This window comes from Ascaphus truei, unplaced genomic scaffold, assembly GCF_040206685.1.
Source record: "Ascaphus truei isolate aAscTru1 unplaced genomic scaffold, aAscTru1.hap1 HAP1_SCAFFOLD_1467, whole genome shotgun sequence".
Lineage (NCBI taxonomy): Eukaryota > Metazoa > Chordata > Amphibia > Anura > Ascaphidae > Ascaphus > Ascaphus truei.
The window spans coordinates 65,498-84,177 of NW_027454352.1; the positions used below are offsets into that span (position 1 = coordinate 65,498).

Below are 18,680 nucleotides of genomic sequence, written 5' to 3' on the forward strand. Positions count from 1 at the left end.
TACAGTGAGAGTTACCTCTGCTTTTCCTGCACACCCTGGGCATAGAGTTAAGATGACAGATACACGGTTACATTAAGTGAGCGGGGTTACGCATGCGCAGTTATAGACGTATATGTAACACACCAGATTATAGTGGAAGGCCGCAGGACGAGCGCGCAATCACACGACGGGCGTGCGCGGCGAATCCCGCACTGTATGCAGACGGGGTCCGTGGCCCGTGACGTCGTGTGAGCGGTTCGCCACGATTGGTCTCTCCGGATTCTGCCGCTCCGTCGCGCCTCCGCCTGGTCGCGCCCACTATGTGCACCTCAGGCGGGACACCGGTATTTGTTTTGGCGTCGCGGCCACTGTGATCTCTGCCTAACAGAGCGGGTTACAATGTGAGACCGCTTCAGTTATGGAAGAACTTAGGCTGCGGGCGGCTGTGAGAGTCTCCGGCAGCCTGTTCCAGCTGTGAGGTGTACTGTGTGTGTGTGTGTGTGTGTGTGTGTGTGTGTCTGTGTGTGTGTCTGTGTGTGTGTCTCTGTGTGTGTGTCTCTGTGTCTGTGTGTGTGTGTGTGTGTGTCTGTGTCTGTGTCTGTGTGTGTGTGTGTCTCTCTCTGTGTGTGTGTGTGTGTCTCTCTGTGTGTGTGTGTGTGTCTGTGTGTGTGTGTGTGTGTGTGTCTCTGTGTGTGTGTGTGTGTGTGTGTGTCTGTCTGTGTGTGTGTGTCTCTGTGTGTGTATATTATATACATATATACACACACACACAATATTTTGCATGGCTGAGGACATCATGTCACTGCAGTAATGTGATATTAATGGAGTGTAATGTTGGATTGCAATCTGTATAACAGTACTTGGTACAATAAAGTCAGACGTGTGTGTATACACATGTACTATTACTTCATGTATATGTATTATTGTATTACAGTATGTATAATCTAATGTTATAAAATACTCCCTCCCCCCTTTATACCAACATTCCTCTCTCCCCCCCCTGCTCTCTCTCCCCCCCTGCTCTCTCCCCCCTGCTTTCTCTCCCCCCCCTGCTCTCTCTCTCCCCCTCCTCTCTCCCCCTCCTCTCCTCTCTCTCCCCCCCCTCCTCTCTCTCTCCCCCCCCTCCTCTCTCTCTCCCCCCCTCCTCTCTCTCTCCCCCCCCTCCTCTCTCTCTCCCCCCCCCTGCTCTCTCTCCCCCCCCTGCTCTCTCTCCCCCCCCTCCTCTCCCCCCTCCTCTCTCTCTCTCTCTCCCCCTCCTCTCTCTCTCTCTCTCTCCCCCTCCTCTCTCTCTCTCCCCCCCATCCTCTCTCTCTCTCCCCCCATCCTCTCTCTCTCCCCCCCTCCTCTCTCCCCCTACCTCCTCTCTCTCTCCCCCTACCTCACTCTCTCTCTCCCCCCTACCTCCTCTCTCTCCCCCCATCCTCTCTCTCTCTTCCCCCGCCCTCCTCTCTCTCTCCCCCCCCCTCCTCTCTCTCTTCCCCCCCCCTCCTCTCTCTCTTCCCCCCCTCCTCTCTCTCTCTCTTCCCCCCCCATATCTCTCTCTTCCCCCCCTCGGCCCCCCCCTCCTCTCTCTCTCTCTTCCCCCCCCTCCTCTCTCTCTCTCTTCCCCCCCCCTCCTCTCTCTTCCCCTCCCCGTCCCCAGTTGAAAGATGGCAGAGACCGACGTAGATAATGAGTTACTGGACTACGAGGATGACGAGGTGGAGACTCAGGCCGGGGGGGGACGCTCCGGACCTGCCCCCCAAGAAGGAGGTGAAGGGCTCGTACGTCTCCATCCACAGCTCCGGCTTCCGGGACTTCCTGCTCAAACCAGAGCTACTCCGCGCCATCGTGGACTGCGGCTTCGAACACCCCCTCCGAGGGTGAGAGGGGGGGATAGAAGATGAATGGGGGTGGGATGAGGAGAGGAGAAGTGGAGGGAAGGGGCGGGTATGCGGAGGGGTGTGAAGCGCGCAGTGGAAGGAGAGGGTGTGGGAGGGGTGTGTGGAGCAGGCGGTAGAAGGAGGGTGTGGAGCGCGCGGCGTGGGAGAGGGTGTGGAACGATGGTAGAGGAGGGGGGCTCGGGATAAACGGAGGTAAAAGATGGGAGGGGATGGGGAGGGGAAGTTATGTAATGGCGGCCAATTTATAATCTTCCTCCCCCATCTCTTCTTCCCCCGCTGTCCTTTATATATCGCTCTCTCCTTTCTCTCTCCCCCTATCTCCTTTCTCTCTCCCCCTCTCTCCTTTCTCACTCTCTCTCCTTTCTCTCTCCCCCCTCTCTCCTTTCTCTCTCCTCTCCCTCTCTCTCCCCTCCTCTCCCTCTCTCTCCCCTCCTCTCCCTCTCTCTCCCCTCCTCTCCCTCTCTCTCCCCTCCTCTCCCTCTCTCTCCCCTCCTCTCCCCTCTCTCTCCCCTCCTCTCCCTCTCTCTCCCCTCCTCTCCCTCTCTCTCCCCTCCTCTCCCTCTCTCTCCCCTCCTCTCCCTCTCCCTCGTCCCTCTCTCTCCCCTCCTCCCTCTCTCTCCCTCCCTCCCCCTCTCTCTCCCCTCCTCTCTCTCCCCTCCTCTCTCTCCCCTCCTCTCCCTCCCTCTCTCTCCCCTGCTCCCTCTCTCTCCCCTCTCTCCCTCCTCCCTCTCTCTCCCCTCCTCCCTCTCCCTCCCTCCCCGTCTCTCTCCCCTCCTCTCCCCTCCTCTCTCCCTCTCTCCCTCCCCCTCTCTCTCCCCTCCTCCCTCTCTCTCCCCTGCTCCCTCTCTCTCCCCTCCTCCCTCTCTCTCCCTCCCTCCCCCCTCTCCCCTCCTCTCCCCTCCTCTCCCTCTCTCTCCCCTCCCTCTCTCTCCCTCCCTCTCTCTCCCCTCCTGTCCCTCTCTCTCCCCTCCTCCCTCTCTCTCCCCTGCTCCCCTCTCTCTCCCCTCCTCTCCCTCTCTCTCCCTCCCCTCTCTCTCCCCTCCTCTCCCTCTCTCTCCCCTCTCTCCCCTGCTCCCTCTCTCTCCCCTGCTCCCTCTCTCTCCCCTCCTCCCTCTCTCCCCTCCTCTCCCTCTCTCTCCCCTCCTCTCCCTCTCTCTCCCCCTCCCTCCCTCTCTCTCCCCTCCTCTCCCTCTCTCTCTCCCTCTCTCTCCCTGCTCCATCTCTCTCCCCTCCTCCCTCTCTCCCTCCTCCCTCTCTCTCCCCTCCTCCCTCTCCCTCCCTCCCCCTCTCTCTCCCCCTCCTCCCTCTCCCCCTCCTCTCTCCCCCCTCCTCTCCCCTCCTCTCTCCCTCTCTCCCTCCCCCTCTCTCTCCCCTCCTCCCTCTCCCTCTCTCTCCCCTGCTCCCTCTCTCTCCCCTCCTCCCTCTCTCTCCCTCCCTCCCCTCTCTCCCCTCCTCTCCCTCTCTCTCCCCTGCTCCCTCTCTCCCCCTCCTCCTCCCCCCCCTCTCTCTCCCCTCCTCTCCCTCTCTCTCCCCTCCTCTCCCCTCTCTCTCCCCCTCCTCTCCCTCTCTCTCCCCTCCTCCCTCTCTCTCCCCTCCTCTCTCTCCTCCCTCCCTCTCTCTCCCTCCCTCTCTCTCCCCTCCTCTCCCTCTCTCTCCCCTCCTCCCTCTCTCCCCTGCTCCCTCTCTCTCCCCTCCTCCCTCTCTCCCCTCCTCTCCCTCTCTCTCCCCTCCTCTCCCTCTCTCTCCCCTCCTCTCCCTCTCTCTCCCCCTCCTCCCTCTCTCTCCCCTCCTCTCCCCCTCTCCCCCCCCCCCTCTCTTTCCCCCCTTCTCTCTCCCTGCAGTACAGCACGAGTGCATCCCGCAGGCGATCCTGGGGATGGATATCCTGTGTCAGGCCAAGTCTGGGATGGGGAAAACTGCAGTGTTTGTGTTAGCCACATTACAGCAGCTGGAACCCATAACAGGACAGGTGGGACCCCCTTATAACACCACCTCCTCACAGCCTGACGTGCCCCTTCCTATGGGGAACCCCTTTTATAAGAACACCCCCCTTATAAGAACATCTCCTCACAGCCCTGACGTGCCCCTTCCTATGGGGGAACCCCTGTTATAAGAACACCCCCCTTATAAGAACATCTCCTCACAGCCTGACGTGTCCCTTCCTATGGGGGGAACCCCTGTTATAAGAACACCCCCTTATAAGAACATCTCCTCACAGCCTGACGTGCCCCTTCCTATGGGGGGATCCCCTGTTATAAGAACACCCCCCTTATAAGAACATCTCCTCACAGCCTGACGTGCCCCCTTCCTATGGGGGGATCCCCTGTTATAAGAACACCCCCCTTATAAGAACACCTCCTCACAGCCCTGACGTGCCCCTTCCTATGGAGGAACCCCTGTTATAAGAACACCCCCCTTATAACAACACCTCACAGCCCTGACGTGCCCTTCCTATGGGGGGGATCCCTGTTATAAGAACACCCCCCCTTATAAGAACATCTCCTCACAGCCCTGACGTGCCCCTTCCTATGGGGGGGATCCCTGTTATAAGAACACCCCCCTTATAAGAACATCTCCTCACAGCCCTGACGTGCCCCTTCCTATGGGGGGATCCCCTGTTATAAGAACACCCCCCTTATAAGAACATCTCCTCACAGCCCTGACGTGCCCCTTCCTATGGGGGGAACCCCTGTTATAAGAACATCCCCTTTATATGAACATCCCCTCACAGCCCTGACGTGCCCCTTCCTATGGGGGGGATCCCCTGTTATAAGAACACCCCCCCCTTTATATGAACATCCCCTCACAGCCCTGACGTGCCCCTTCCTATGGGGGGAACCCCTGTTATAAGAACACCCCCCCCTTTATAAGAACATCCCCTCACAGCCCTGACGTTACCCTTCCTATGGGGGGATCCCCTGTTATAAGAACACCCCCCTTTATAAGAACATCCCCTCACAGCCCTGACGTTACCCTTCCTATGGGGGGATCCCCTGTTATAAGAACACCCCCCTTATAGGAACAGCCTGACGTGCCCCTTCCATATGGGGGGATCCCCTGTTATAAGAACACCCCCCTTATAAGAACATCTCCTCACAGCCCTGACGTGCCCCTTCCTATGGGGGGAACCCCCTGTTATAAGAACACCCCCTCTTATAACGCCCTCTCTTGCAGGTCTCGGTGTTGGTAATGTGTCACACCAGAGAACTCGCTTTTCCAGATCAGTAAGGAGTATGAGAGGTTCTCAAAGTACATGCCTTCTGTCAAGGTGAGGAGCGCGTGTGTCTGCCTGTGTGTGTTTGTGTATGTCTGCCTGCCTGCCTGTGTGTGTGTGTCTGCCTGTGTGTGTGTGTCTGCCTGTGTGTGTGTGTGTCTGCCTGTGTGTGTGTGTGTGTGTGTGTGTGTGTGTGTGTGTGTCTGCCTGTGTTGTGTGTGTGTGTGTGTGTGTGTGTCTGCCTGTGTGTGTGTGTGTGTGTGTGTGTGTTTGCCTGTGTCTGCCTGTGTGTGTGTGTCTGCCTGTGTGTGTGTGTGTGTGTGTGTGTGTGTGTGTGTGTGTGTGTGTGTCTGCCTGTGTGTGTGTGTGTGTGTGTGTCTGCCTGTGTGTGTGTGTCTGCCTGTGTGTGTGTGTGTCTGCCTGTGTGTGTGTGTGTCTGCCTGTGTGTGTGTGTGTCTGCCTGTGTGTCTGCCTGTGTGTGTGTGTGTGTGTCTGCCTGCGTGTGTGTGTGTGTGTGTGTGTGTGTGTCTGCCTGTGTGTGTGTGTGTCTGCCTGTGTGTGTGTGTGTGTGTCTGCCTGTGTGTGTGTGTGTCTGCCTGTGTGTGTGTGTGTCTGCCTGTGTGTGTGTGTGTGTCTGCCTGTGTGTGTGTGTGTCTGCCTGTGTGTGTGTGTGTCTGCCTGTGTGTGTGTGTGTGTGTCTGCCTGTGTGTGTGTGTGTGTCTGCCTGTGTGTGTGTGTGTCTGCCTGTGTGTGTGTGTGTGTGTCTGCCTGCCTGTGTGTGTGTGTGTGTCTATGGTTACATATACACACGCGCACTCTCTCTTTGTATATATTTGTTTAACATATACACACACGCGCACTCTCCTCTCTTTGTATATATTTGGTTACATACACACACGCGCACTCTCTCTTTGTATATATTTGTTTACATACACACACGCGCACTCTCTCTCTTTGTATATATTTGGTTACATACACACACGCGCACTCTCTCTTTGTATATATTTGTTTACATATATACACACACGCGCACTCTCTCTCTTTGTATATATTTGGTTACATATATACACACACGCACTCTCTCTTTGTATATATTTGTTTACATACACACACGCGTACTCTCTCTTTGTATATATTTGTTTACATACACACACGCGCACTCTCTCTTTGTATATATTTGTTTACATACACACGCGCACTTCTCTCTTTGTATATATTTGTTACATATATACACACGCGCACTTTCTCTTTGTATATATTTGTTTACATATATACACACGCGCACTCTCTCTTTGTATATATTTGTTTACATATATACACACGCGCGCTCTCTGTATATATTTGTTACATATATACACACGCGCACTTTCTCTTTGTATATATTTGTTTACATATCACACACGCGCACTCTCTCTTTGTATATATTTGTTTACATACACACACGCGCACTCTCTCTTTGTATATATTTGTTTACATATATACACACGCGCACTCTCTCTCTTTGTATATATTTGGTTACATATATACACACACGCACACTCTCTCTTTGTATATATTTGGTTACATATATACACACACGCGCACTCTCTCTTTGTATATATTTGTTACATATATACACACGCGCGCTCTCTCTCTGTATATATTTGTTACATATATACACACGCACACTTTCTCTTTGTATATATTTGTTACATATATACACAACGCGCACTTTCTCTTTGTATATATTTGTTTACATACACACACGCGCACTCTCTCTTTGTATATATTTGTTTACATACACACACGCGCACTCTCTCTTTGTATATATTTGTTTACATATATACACACGCGCACTCTCTCTTTGTATATATTTGGTTACATATATACACACGCGCACTTTCTCTTTGTATATATTTGTTTACATACACGCGCACTCTCTCTTTGTATATATTTGGTTACATACACACACGCGCACTCTCTCTTTGTATATATTTGTTTACATATATACACACACGCGAACTCTCTCTTTGTATATATTTGGTACATATACACACACGCGCGCTCTCTCTCTGTATATATTTGTTACATATATACACACGCGCACTCTCTCTTTGTATATATTTTGTTTACATACACACACGCGCACTCTCTCTTGTATATATTTGTTTACATACACACACGCGCACTCTCTCTTTGTATATATTTGTTTACATATATACACACACACGCACTCTCTCTCTGTATATATTTGGTTACATATATACACACGCGCACTCTCTCTCTTTGTATATATTTGTTACATATATACACACGCGCACTCTCTCTCTGTATATATTTGGTTACATATATACACACGCGCACTCTCTCTCTGTATATATTTGGTTACATATATACACACGCGCACTCTCTCTTTGTATATATTTGGTTACATACACACGCGCACTCTCTCTCTGTATATATTGGTTACATATATACACACGCGCACTCTCTCTCTGTATATATTGGTTACATATATACACACGCGCACTCTCTCTCTGTATATATTTGGTTACATATATACACACGCGCACTCTCTGTATATATTTGGTTACATACACACGCGCACTCTCTCTCTGTATATATTTGGTTACATATATACACACGCGCACTCTCTCTCTGTATATATTTGGTTACATACACACGCGCACTCTCTCTCTGTATATATTTGGTTACATATACACACACGCGCACTCTCTCTCTGTATATATTTGGTTACATATATACACACGCGCACTCTCTCTTTGTATATATTTGGTTACATACACACGCGCACTCTCTCTCTGTATATATTTGGTTACATATATACACACGCGCACTCTCTCTCTGTATATATTTGGTTACATATATACACACGCGCACTCTCTCTCTGTATATATTTGGTTACATATATACACACGCGCACTCTCTGTATATATTTGGTTACATACACACGCGCACTCTCTCTCTGTATATATTTGGTTACATATATACACACGCGCACTCTCTCTCTGTATATATTTGGTTACATATATACACACGCGCACTCTCTCTCTTTGTATATATTTGTTACATATATACACACGCGCACTCTCTCTCTGTATATATTTGGTTACATATATACACACGCGCACTCTCTCTCTGTATATATTTGTTACATATATACACACGCGCGCTCTCTCTCTGTATATATTTGTTACATATATACACACGCGCACTCTCTCTCTGTATATATTTGGTTACATATATACACACGCGCACTCTCTCTGTATATATTGGTTACATATATACACACGCGCACTCTCTCTTTGTATATATTTGGTTACATATATACACACGCGCACTCTCTCTCTGTATATATTTGGTTACATATATACACACGCGCACTCTCTCTTGTATATATTTGTTTACATACACACACGCGCACTCTCTCTTTGTATATATTTGTTTACATACACACACGCGCACTCTCTCTTTGTATATATTTGTTTACATATATACACACACACGCACTCTCTCTTTGTATATATTTGGTTACATATATACACACGCGCACTCTCTCTTTGTATATATTTGTTTACATACACACACGCGCACTCTCTCTTTGTATATATTTGTTTACATACACACACGCGCACTCTCTCTCTTTGTATATATTTGTTTACATACACACACGCGCACTCTCTCTTTGTATATATTTGTTTACATACACACACGCGCACTCTCTCTTTGTATATATTTGTTTACATACACACACCACACCGCGCACTCTCTCTCTTTGTATATATTTGTTACATATATACACACGCGCACTCTCTCTCTGTATATATTTGGTTACATATATACACACGCGCACTCTCTCTCTTTGTATATATTTGTTACATATATACACACGCGCACTCTCTCTCTGTATATATTTGGTTACATATATACACACGCGCACTCTCTCTTTGTATATATTTGGTTACATTACACACGCGCACTCTCTCTCTGTATATATTTGGTTACATATATACACACGCGCACTCTCTCTCTGTATATATTTGGTTACATATATACACACGCGCACTCTCTCTCTGTATATATTTGGTTACATATATACACACGCGCACTCTCTCTCTGTATATATTTGGTTACATATATACACACGCGCGCTCTCTCTCTGTATATATTTGTTACATATATACACACGCGCACTCTCTCTCTGTATATATTTGTTACATATATACACACGCGCACTCTCTCTCTGTATATATTTGGTTACATATATACACACGCGCACTCTCTCTCTGTATATATTTGGTTACATACACACGCGCACTCTCTCTCTGTATATATTTGGTTACATATATACACACGCGCACTCTCTCTTTGTATATATTTGGTTACATATATACACACGCGCACTCTCTCTCTGTATATATTTGGTTACATACACACGCGCACTCTCTCTCTGTATATATTTGGTTACATATATACACACGCGCACTCTCTCTCTGTATATATTTGGTTACATATATACACACGCGCACTCTCTCTCTGTATATATTTGGTTACATATATACACACGCGCACTCTCTCTCTGTATATATTTGGTTACATATATACACACGCGCACTCTCTCTCTGTATATATTTGGTTACATATATACACACGCGCACTCTCTCTCTGTATATATTTATTTACATATATACACACGCGCACTCTCTCTCTGTATATATTTGGTTACATACACACGCGCACTCTCTCTCTGTATATATTTGGTTACATATATACACGCGCGCTCTCTCTCTGTATATATTTGGTTACATATATACACACGCGCACTCTCTCTCTGTATATATTTGGTTACATACACACGCGCACTCTCTCTTTGTATATATTTGGTTACATATACACACGCGCACTCTCTCTCTGTATATATTTGGTTACATATATACACACGCGCGCTCTCTCTTTGTATATATTTATTTACATATATACACACGCGCACTCTCTCTTTGTATATATTTATTTACATATATACACACGCGCACTCTCTTTGTATATATTTATTTACATACACACACGCGCACTCTCTCTTTGTATATATTTATTTACATATATACACACGCGCACTCTCTCTTTGTATATATTTATTTACATACACACACGCGCACTCTCTCTCTCTCTGTATATATTTGGTTACATATATACACACGCGCACTCTCTCTCTCTCTGTATATATTTGGTTACATATATACACACGCGCACTCTCTCTTTGTATATATTTGGTTACATATATACACACGCGCGCTCTCTCTCTGTATATATTTATTTACATATATACACAACGCGCACTCTCTCTCTTTGTATATATTTGGTTACATATATACACACGCGCGCTCTCTCTCTGTATATATTTATTTACATATATACACACGCGCACTCTCTCTCTTTGTATATATTTGGTTACATATATACACACGCGCGCTCTCTCTCTTTGTATATATTTATTTACATACACACACGCGCGCTCTCTCTCTGTATATATTTGGTTACATATATACACACGCGCACTCTCTCTCTGTATATATTTGGTTACATATATACACACGCGCACTCTCTCTTTGTATATATTTATTTACATACACACACGCGCGCTCTCTGTATATATTTGTTACATATATACACACGCGCACTCTCTCTCTGTATATATTTGGTTACATATATACACACGCGCACTCTCTCTCTTTGTATATATTTGGTTACATACACACACGCGCGCTCTCTCTCTGTATATATTTATTTACATATATACACACGCGCACTCTCTCTCTGTATATATTTGGTTACATATATACACACGCGCGCTCTCTCTCTGTATATATTTGGTTACATATATACACACGCGCGCTCTCTCTCTGTATATATTTGGTTACATATATACACACGCGCACTCTCTCTCTGTATATATTTGGTTACATACACACGCGCACTCTCTTTGTATATATTTGGTTACATATACACACGCGCACTCTCTCTCTGTATATATTTGGTTACATATATACACACGCGCGCTCTCTCTTTGTATATATTTATTTACATATATACACACGCGCACTCTCTCTTTGTATATATTTATTTACATATATACACACGCGCACTCTCTCTTTGTATATATTTATTTACATACACACACGCGCACTCTCTCTCTCTCTGTATATATTTGGTTACATATATACACACGCGCTCTCTCTTTGTATATATTTATTTACATATATACACACGCGCGCTCTCTCTTTGTATATATTTATTTACATATATACACACACGCGCACTCTCTCTTTGTATATATTTGGTTACATATATACACACGCGCACTCTCTCTCTCTTTGTATATATTTATTTACATATATACACACGCGCACTCTCTCTCTCTCTGTATATATTTATTTACATATATACACACGCGCACTCTCTCTTTGTATATATTTGGTTACATATATACACACGCGCACTCTCTCTCTCTTTGTATATATTTGGTTACATATATACACACACGCACTCTCTCTCTTTGTATATATTTATTTACATATACACACACGCACTCTCTCTCTTTGTATATATTTATTTACATACACACACGCGCACTCTCTCTCTGTATATATTTGTTACATACATACACACGCGCGCTCTCTCTCTGTATATATTTGGTTACATACACACACACACGCGCACTCTCTCTCTGTATATATTTGTTACATACACACGCGCACTCTCTCTCTTTGTATATATTTGTTACATACATACACACGCGCGCACTCTCTCTCTGTATATATTTGTTACATACACACGCGCACTCTCTCTCTTTGTATATATTTGTTACATACATACACACGCGCGCACTCTCTCTCTGTATATATTTGTTACATATACACACGCGCACTCTCTCTCTGTATATATTTGTTACATACATACACACGCGCGCACTCTCTCTCTGTATATATTTGTTACATACATACACACGCGCGCACTCTCTCTCTGTATATATTTGTTACATACATACACACACGCGCACTCTCTCTCTTTGTATATATTTGTTACATACACACGCGCGCACTCTCTCTCTGTATATATTTGTTACATACATACACACGCGCGCACTCTCTCTCTGTATATATTTGTTACATACACACACGCGCACTCTCTCTTTGTATATATTTGTTACATACATACACACGCGCGCACTCTCTCTCTGTATATATTTGTTACATACATACACACACGCGCGCACTCTCTCTCTGTATATATTTGTTACATACATACACACACGCGCGCACTCTCTCTCTGTATATATTTGGTTACATATACACACACACGCGCGCACTCTCTCTGTATATATTTGTTACATACATACACACACGCGCGCTCTCTCTTTGTATATATTTGGTTACATACACACACGCGCGCACTCTCTCTGTATATATTTGTTACATACATACACACACGCGCACTCTCTCTTTGTATATATTTGGTTACATACACACACGCGCGCACTCTCTCTTTGTATATATTTGGTTACATACACACACCGCGCACTCTCTCTCTCTCTGTATATATTTATTTACATACACACACGCGCACTCTCTCTCTCTCTGTATATATTTATTTACATACACACACGCGCACTCTCTCTCTCTCTGTATATATTTATTTACATACACACACGCGCACTCTCTCTCTCTCTGTATATATTTATTTACATACACACACGCGCACTCTCTCTCTCTCTGTATATATTTATTTACATACACACACGCGCACTCTCTCTCTCTCTGTATATATTTGTCTCTCACCTCCCCCCCTCCCCCCCCCCCCTCAGGTGGCAGTGTTTTTCGGGGGGCTCTCTATAAAGAAGGACGAGGAGGTTCTGAAGAAGAGCTGCCCACCACATTGTGGTTGGGACACCGGGTCGGATCTTGGCGCTGGCGCGGAACAAGAATCTAAATCTGAAACATATCAAACACTTTATCCTGGACGAGTGCGACAAGATGTTAGAGCAACTTGGTGAGGGGGGGGGGGGGGGGATGGGAATGAGAGGGAAATAGGGGGGGGGGGGGGGAGATGGAAATGGGGAGATGGAAATGGAGGGGGGGGGGTGGAAATGGGGAGGGGGGAGATGGAAAGATTGTGAGGGTCAAACTTCCTTATCCCCTATTAACAATTCCCTATTCTCTTATCTCTCTCCCCCCCCCCATCCCTCCCTCTGCCTTCCCTCCCTCTGCCTCCCCCCCATCCCTCTCCTCTCTTCCCCCCATCCCTCCCTCTGCCTTCCCCCCATCCCTCCCTCTGCCTTCCCCCCCATCCCTCCCTCTGCCTTCCCCCCCCATCCCTCCCTCTGCCTTCCCCCCATCCCTCCCTCTGCCTTCCCCCCCCATCCCTCCCTCTGCCTTCCCCCCCATCCCTCCCTCGCCTTCCCCCCCATCCCTCCCTCTGCCTTCCCCCCCATCCCTCCCTCTGCCTTCCCCCCCATCCCTCCCTCTGCCTTCCCCCCCATCCCTCCCTCTGCCTTCCCCCCCATCCCTCCCTCTGCCTTCCCCCCCACCCCTCCCTCTGCCTTCCCCCCCACCCCTCCCTCTGCCTTCCCCCCCCCATCCCTCCCTCTGCCTTCCCCCCCATCCCTCCCTCTGCCTTCCCCCCCCCATCCCTCCCTCTGCCTTCCCCCCATCCCTCCCTCTGCCTTCCCCCCCATCCCTCCCTCTGCCTTCCCCCCCCATCCCTCCCTCTGCCTTCCCCCCATCCCTCCCTCTGCCTTCCCACCCACCCCTCCCTCTGCCTTCCCCCCCACCCCTCCCTCTGCCTTCCCCCCCACCCCTCCCTCTGCCTTCCCCCCCACCCCTCCCTCTGCCTTCCCCCCACCCCTCCCTCTGCCTTCCCCCCCACCCCTCCCTCTGCCTTCCCCCCATCCCTCCCTCTGCCTTCCCCCCCATCCCTCCCTCTGCCTTCCCCCCCCCATCCCTCCCTCTGCCTTCCCCCCATCCCTCCCTCTGCCTTCCCCCCATCCCTCCCTCTGCCTTCCCCCCCCATCCCTCCCTCTGCCTTCCCCCCTCTCCCTCCCTCTGCCTTCCCCCCCTCTCCCTCCCTCTGCCTTCCCCCCCTCTCCCTCCCTCTGCCTTCCCCCCCTCTCCCTCCCTCTGCCTTCCCCCCCTCTGCCTTCCCCCCCTCTCCCTCCCTCCTCTCTTCCCCCCCCTCTCCCTCCCTCCTCTCTCCCCCCCTCTCCTCCCTCCTCTCTCCCCCCCTCTCTTCTCTTATCTCTCTCCCCCCCCATCCTCCCTCTGCCTTCCCTCCCTCTGCCTCCCCCCCATCCCTCTCCTCTCTTCCCCCCATCCCTCCCTCTGCCTTCCCCCCCATCCCTCCCTCTGCCTTCCCCCCATCCTTCCCTCTGCCTTCCCCCCCCATCCCTCCCTCTGCCTTCCCCCCCCCATCCCTCCCTCTGCCTTCCCCCCCATCCCTCCCTCTGCTTCCCCCCCACCCCTCCCTCTGCCTTCCCCCCCATCCCTCCCTCTGCCTTCCACCCCCATCCCTCCCTCTGCCTTCCCCCCCATCCCCTCCCTCTGCCTTCCCCCCCACCCCCCCCTCTGCCTTCCCCCCTCTCCCGCCCTCTGCCTTCCCCCCCTCTCCCTCCCTCTGCCTTCCTCCCTCTGCCTTCCCCCCCACCCTCCCTCTGCCTTCCCCCCCATCCCTCCCTCTGCCTTACCCCCCAACCCTCCCTCTGCTTCCCCCCATCCCTCCCTCTGCCTTCCCCCCCCATCCCTCCCTCTGCCTTCCCCCCCATCCCTCCCTCTGCCTTCCCCCCCATCCCTCCCTCTGCCTTCCCCCCATCCCTCCCTCTGCCTTCCCCCCCACACCCTCCCTCTGCCTTCCCCCCCACCCCTCCCCTCTGCCTTCCCCCCACCCCTCCCTCTGCCTTCCCCCCCATCCCTCCCTCTGCCTTCCCCCCCACCCTCCCTCTGCCTTCCCCCCCATCCCTCCCTCTGCCTTACCCCCCAACCCTCCCTCTGCCTTCCCCCCATCCCTCCCTCTGCCTTCCCCCCCATCCCTCCCTCTGCCTTCCCCCCCATCCCTCCCTCTGCCTTCCCCCCATCCCTCCTCTGCCTTCCCCCCCATCCCTCCCTCTGCCTTCCCCCCCATCCCTCCCTCTGCCTTCCCCCCACCCCTCCCTCTGCCTTCCCCCCCACCCCTCCCTCTCCCTTCCCCCCCCATCCCTCCCTCTGCCTTCCCCCCCATCCCTCCCTCTGCCTTCCCCCCCATCCCTCCCTCTGCCTTCCCCCCCATCCCTCCCTCTGCCTTCCCCCCCACCCCCCCCTCTGCCTTCCCCCCCCTCTCCCTCCCTCTGCCTTCCCCCCCTCTCCCTCCCTCTGCCCCTTCCCCCCCTCTCCCTCCCTCTGCCTTCCCCCCCTCTCCCTCCCTCTGCCTTCCCCCCTCTCCCTCCCTCCTCTCTTCCCCCCCCTCTCCCTCCCTCCTCTCTCCCCCCACTCTCCCTCCCTCCTCTCTCCCCCCTCCCCCCCATCCTTCTCCTCTCTCTCCCCCCCCTCCACCCCCCCCCAGACATGCGCAGAGATGTGCAGGAGATATTCCGCATGACCCCGCACGAGAAGCAGGTCATGATGTTTCAGCGCCACCCTGAGCAAGGAGATCCGCCCCGTGTGCCGCAAATTCATGCAAGATGTAATTACCGCCTCCTCCCCGCCTGCCCGCCTCGCCATTCCTCCGCCCCCCGCCTGACGCGGCCGCTAAAAGGACGATCGTGACCAGCCCGCTACGCCTCCGATCCCCCCAGCGGGCGTCCACACACGTGTGCGGGGCCTCTCCCGGGCTGTAATCGCCTCTCCGTGCGTGACGCTGGATCACGCGTCCTCACCGCCGCTCAGCCGCAAGTGACCCTAACGCGTGACGTAGATTGGCGGGCGGCGCCACGTCTGGGCGTGACGCAAGTGAAATCGCAGTTGTCATCCCTTGTGTGACACAGCCATGTCACGCCGTGTATAAGTCACCACACGTGTCCTTCCCCCCCCTCCCCCTCGCGTGACGCAAAAATATCGCAAGTGTCACGTCAGCCAGCAACGTCACCACTCGTGACACGACGCGATCCACACCGCTAGTGTCCCTCGTGTGACGCCCAAATCGCCTTGCTCACCCCCCGCGTGACACAACCACAAGTGTCGCGCCTTTTTTTTCCTATACGAGCACGTGTCCCCTCCCACGTGTGACGCACGACCACAGGTGCCACGCTTTATCTCCCCTCCGTCCAGCCGCACGTCATTAGCGTGACGCCATTTAAGTCTCCGGCGTCCCCGCCCTTACGTGACGCAGACTCGCGCCTGGTTGCGCCGTCTCCCAACGCAAAAGTCACAGCTGGGCGTTTTTGGCGTCACCCATCCCTCCCCTTTTGTGCGTGACACGTTTTAAAGGGCCGGCGTCCGCCTCCCTGCTCATCACGCAATTCAACGTGACACCGCCTTGTCACAATTCTCCCCCCCTCCCCCTCCACGCGTCAGGGGATGGGGACGCAAGCCAAATTACCCATAAGTCACGCGGAGATATTGGGGACGTGTCCTCTCGCCCTTTCAAAATTTGGGGACACGCCACAGGTGTCCCCAAATAGTTGAACGCGGTTCCCGGGAGGGGGGGGGAGGGCACGGACAAGAGACGTTGGTCTCGGAGGTGTGGAGAAGCGGGGGGGAGTTAATTTTGCGATGGGGGTTATGGGAGACGCAGAGAAGGCGATAGACATGAAATTAGCGAGGGGCGGGTTAGCTATGAACGAATGTTTGGGAAGGAGAGGGAGACGGAGGATCTAGAAATGAAATAAGGGATGAGTTATTGAGGGAGGAGAGAGAGAGGACCTAGGAATGAAATGAGGGGAATGAAATAGCTAGAGATTAATGTTTGGAAAGGAGAGGGGGGGACAGAGGAGAGAGAGGACTGAAGTGAGCCGGAGATGACTTTCCCGTAGGCGAGTGTTGGGAAAGGAGGGCAGACGCAGAGAAGATGTAGAAATGATGTGAGACGGGGACAAATTAATTTATAAAGGGTTGAAGATGCAGAGGAGCTGCGGGATTAATCTGAGCGAGAGAAGCCGCCAGGAAGATAAAGGTGGGAGAGAGAGAGATGGAGGAGAGCAGCGTGTGGGGGGTGTTGAGCGCTGGGAGAGAGGTGGAGGAGAGCAGCGTGTGGGAGGTGTTGAGCGCTGGGAGCAGAGAGGTGGAGGAGAGCAGCGTGTGGGAGGTGTTGAGCGCTGGGAGCAGAGAGGTGGAGGAGAGCAGCGTGTGGGAGGCGTTGAGCGCTGGGAGCAGAGAGGTGGAGGAGAGCAGCGTGTGGGAGGTGTTGAGCGCTGGGAGCAGAGAGGTGGAGGAGAGCAGCGTGTGGGAGGTGTTGAGCGCTGGGAGCAGAGAGGTGGAGGAGAGCAGCGTGTGGGGGGTGTTGAGCGCTGGGAGCAGAGAGGTGGAGGAGAGCAGCGTGTGGGGGGTGTGAAGCGCTGGGAGAGAGGTGGAGGAGAGCAGCGTGTGGGAGGTGTTGAGCGCTGGGAGCAGAGAGGTGGAGGAGAGCAGCGTGTGGGAGGTGTTGAGCGCTGGGAGAGAGGTGGAGGAGAGCAGCGTGTGGGAGGTGTTGAGCGCTGGGAGCAGAGAGAGGTGGAGGAGAGCAGCGTGTGGGAGGTGTTGAGCGCTGGGAGAGAGAGAGGAGGAAGAGAGCAGCGTGTGGGAGGTGTTGAGCGTTGGGAGAGAGGTGGAGGAGAGCAGCGTGTGGGAGGTGTTGAGCGCTGGGAGCAGAGAGGTGGAGGAGAGCAGCGTGTGGGAGGTGTTGAGCGCTGGGAGAGAGAGGAGGGAGAGCAGCGTGTGGGAGGTGTTGAGCGCTGGAGAGAGGAGGAGGAGAGCAGCGTGTGGGAGGTGTTGAGCGCTGGGAGCAGAGAGGTGGAGGAGAGCAGCGTGTGGGAGGTGTTGAGCGCTGGGAGCAGAGAGGAGGAGGAGAGCAGCGTGTGGGAGGTGTTGAGCGCTGGGAGCAGAGAGGAGGAGGAGAGCAGCGTGTGGGAGGTGTTGAGCGCTGGGAGCAGAGAGGTGGAGGAGAGCAGCGTGTGGGAGGTGTTGAGCGCTGGGAGAGAGGTGGAGGAGAGCAGCGTGTGGGAGGTGTTTAGCGCTGGGAGCAGAGAGGTGGAGGAGAGCAGCGTGTGGGAGGTGTTGAGCGCTGGGAGCAGAGAGAGATGGAGGAGAGCAGCGTGTGGGAGGTGTTGAGCGCTGGGAGAGAGTGGAGGAGAGCAGCGTGTGGGAGGTGTTGAGCGCTGGGAGAGAGGTGGAGGAGAGCAGCGTGTGGGAGGTGTTGAGCGCTGGGAGAGAGGGTGGGAGGAGAGCAGCGTGTGGGAGGTGTTGAGCGCTGGGAGCAGAGAGGTGAGGAGAGCAGCGTGTGGGAGGTGTTGAGCGCTGGGAGCAGAGAGGTGGAGGAGAGCAGCGTGTGGGAGGTGTTGAGCGCTGGGACGAGAGGAGGAGGAGAGCAGCGTGTGGGAGGTGTTGAGCGCTGGGAGAGGGTGGAGGAGAGCAGCGTGTGGGAGGTGTTGAGCGCTGGGGAGCAGA

At 52.2% G+C, this 18,680-nt stretch overlaps 1 pseudogene; it reads left to right on the forward strand.

The window, feature by feature from the left end:
* Positions 1–1,622: 1,622 nt before the first annotated feature.
* LOC142476176 (spliceosome RNA helicase DDX39B-like) lies at positions 1,623–18,668 on the forward strand (annotated as a pseudogene).
* The last annotated feature ends 12 nt before the right edge of the window (positions 18,669–18,680 follow it).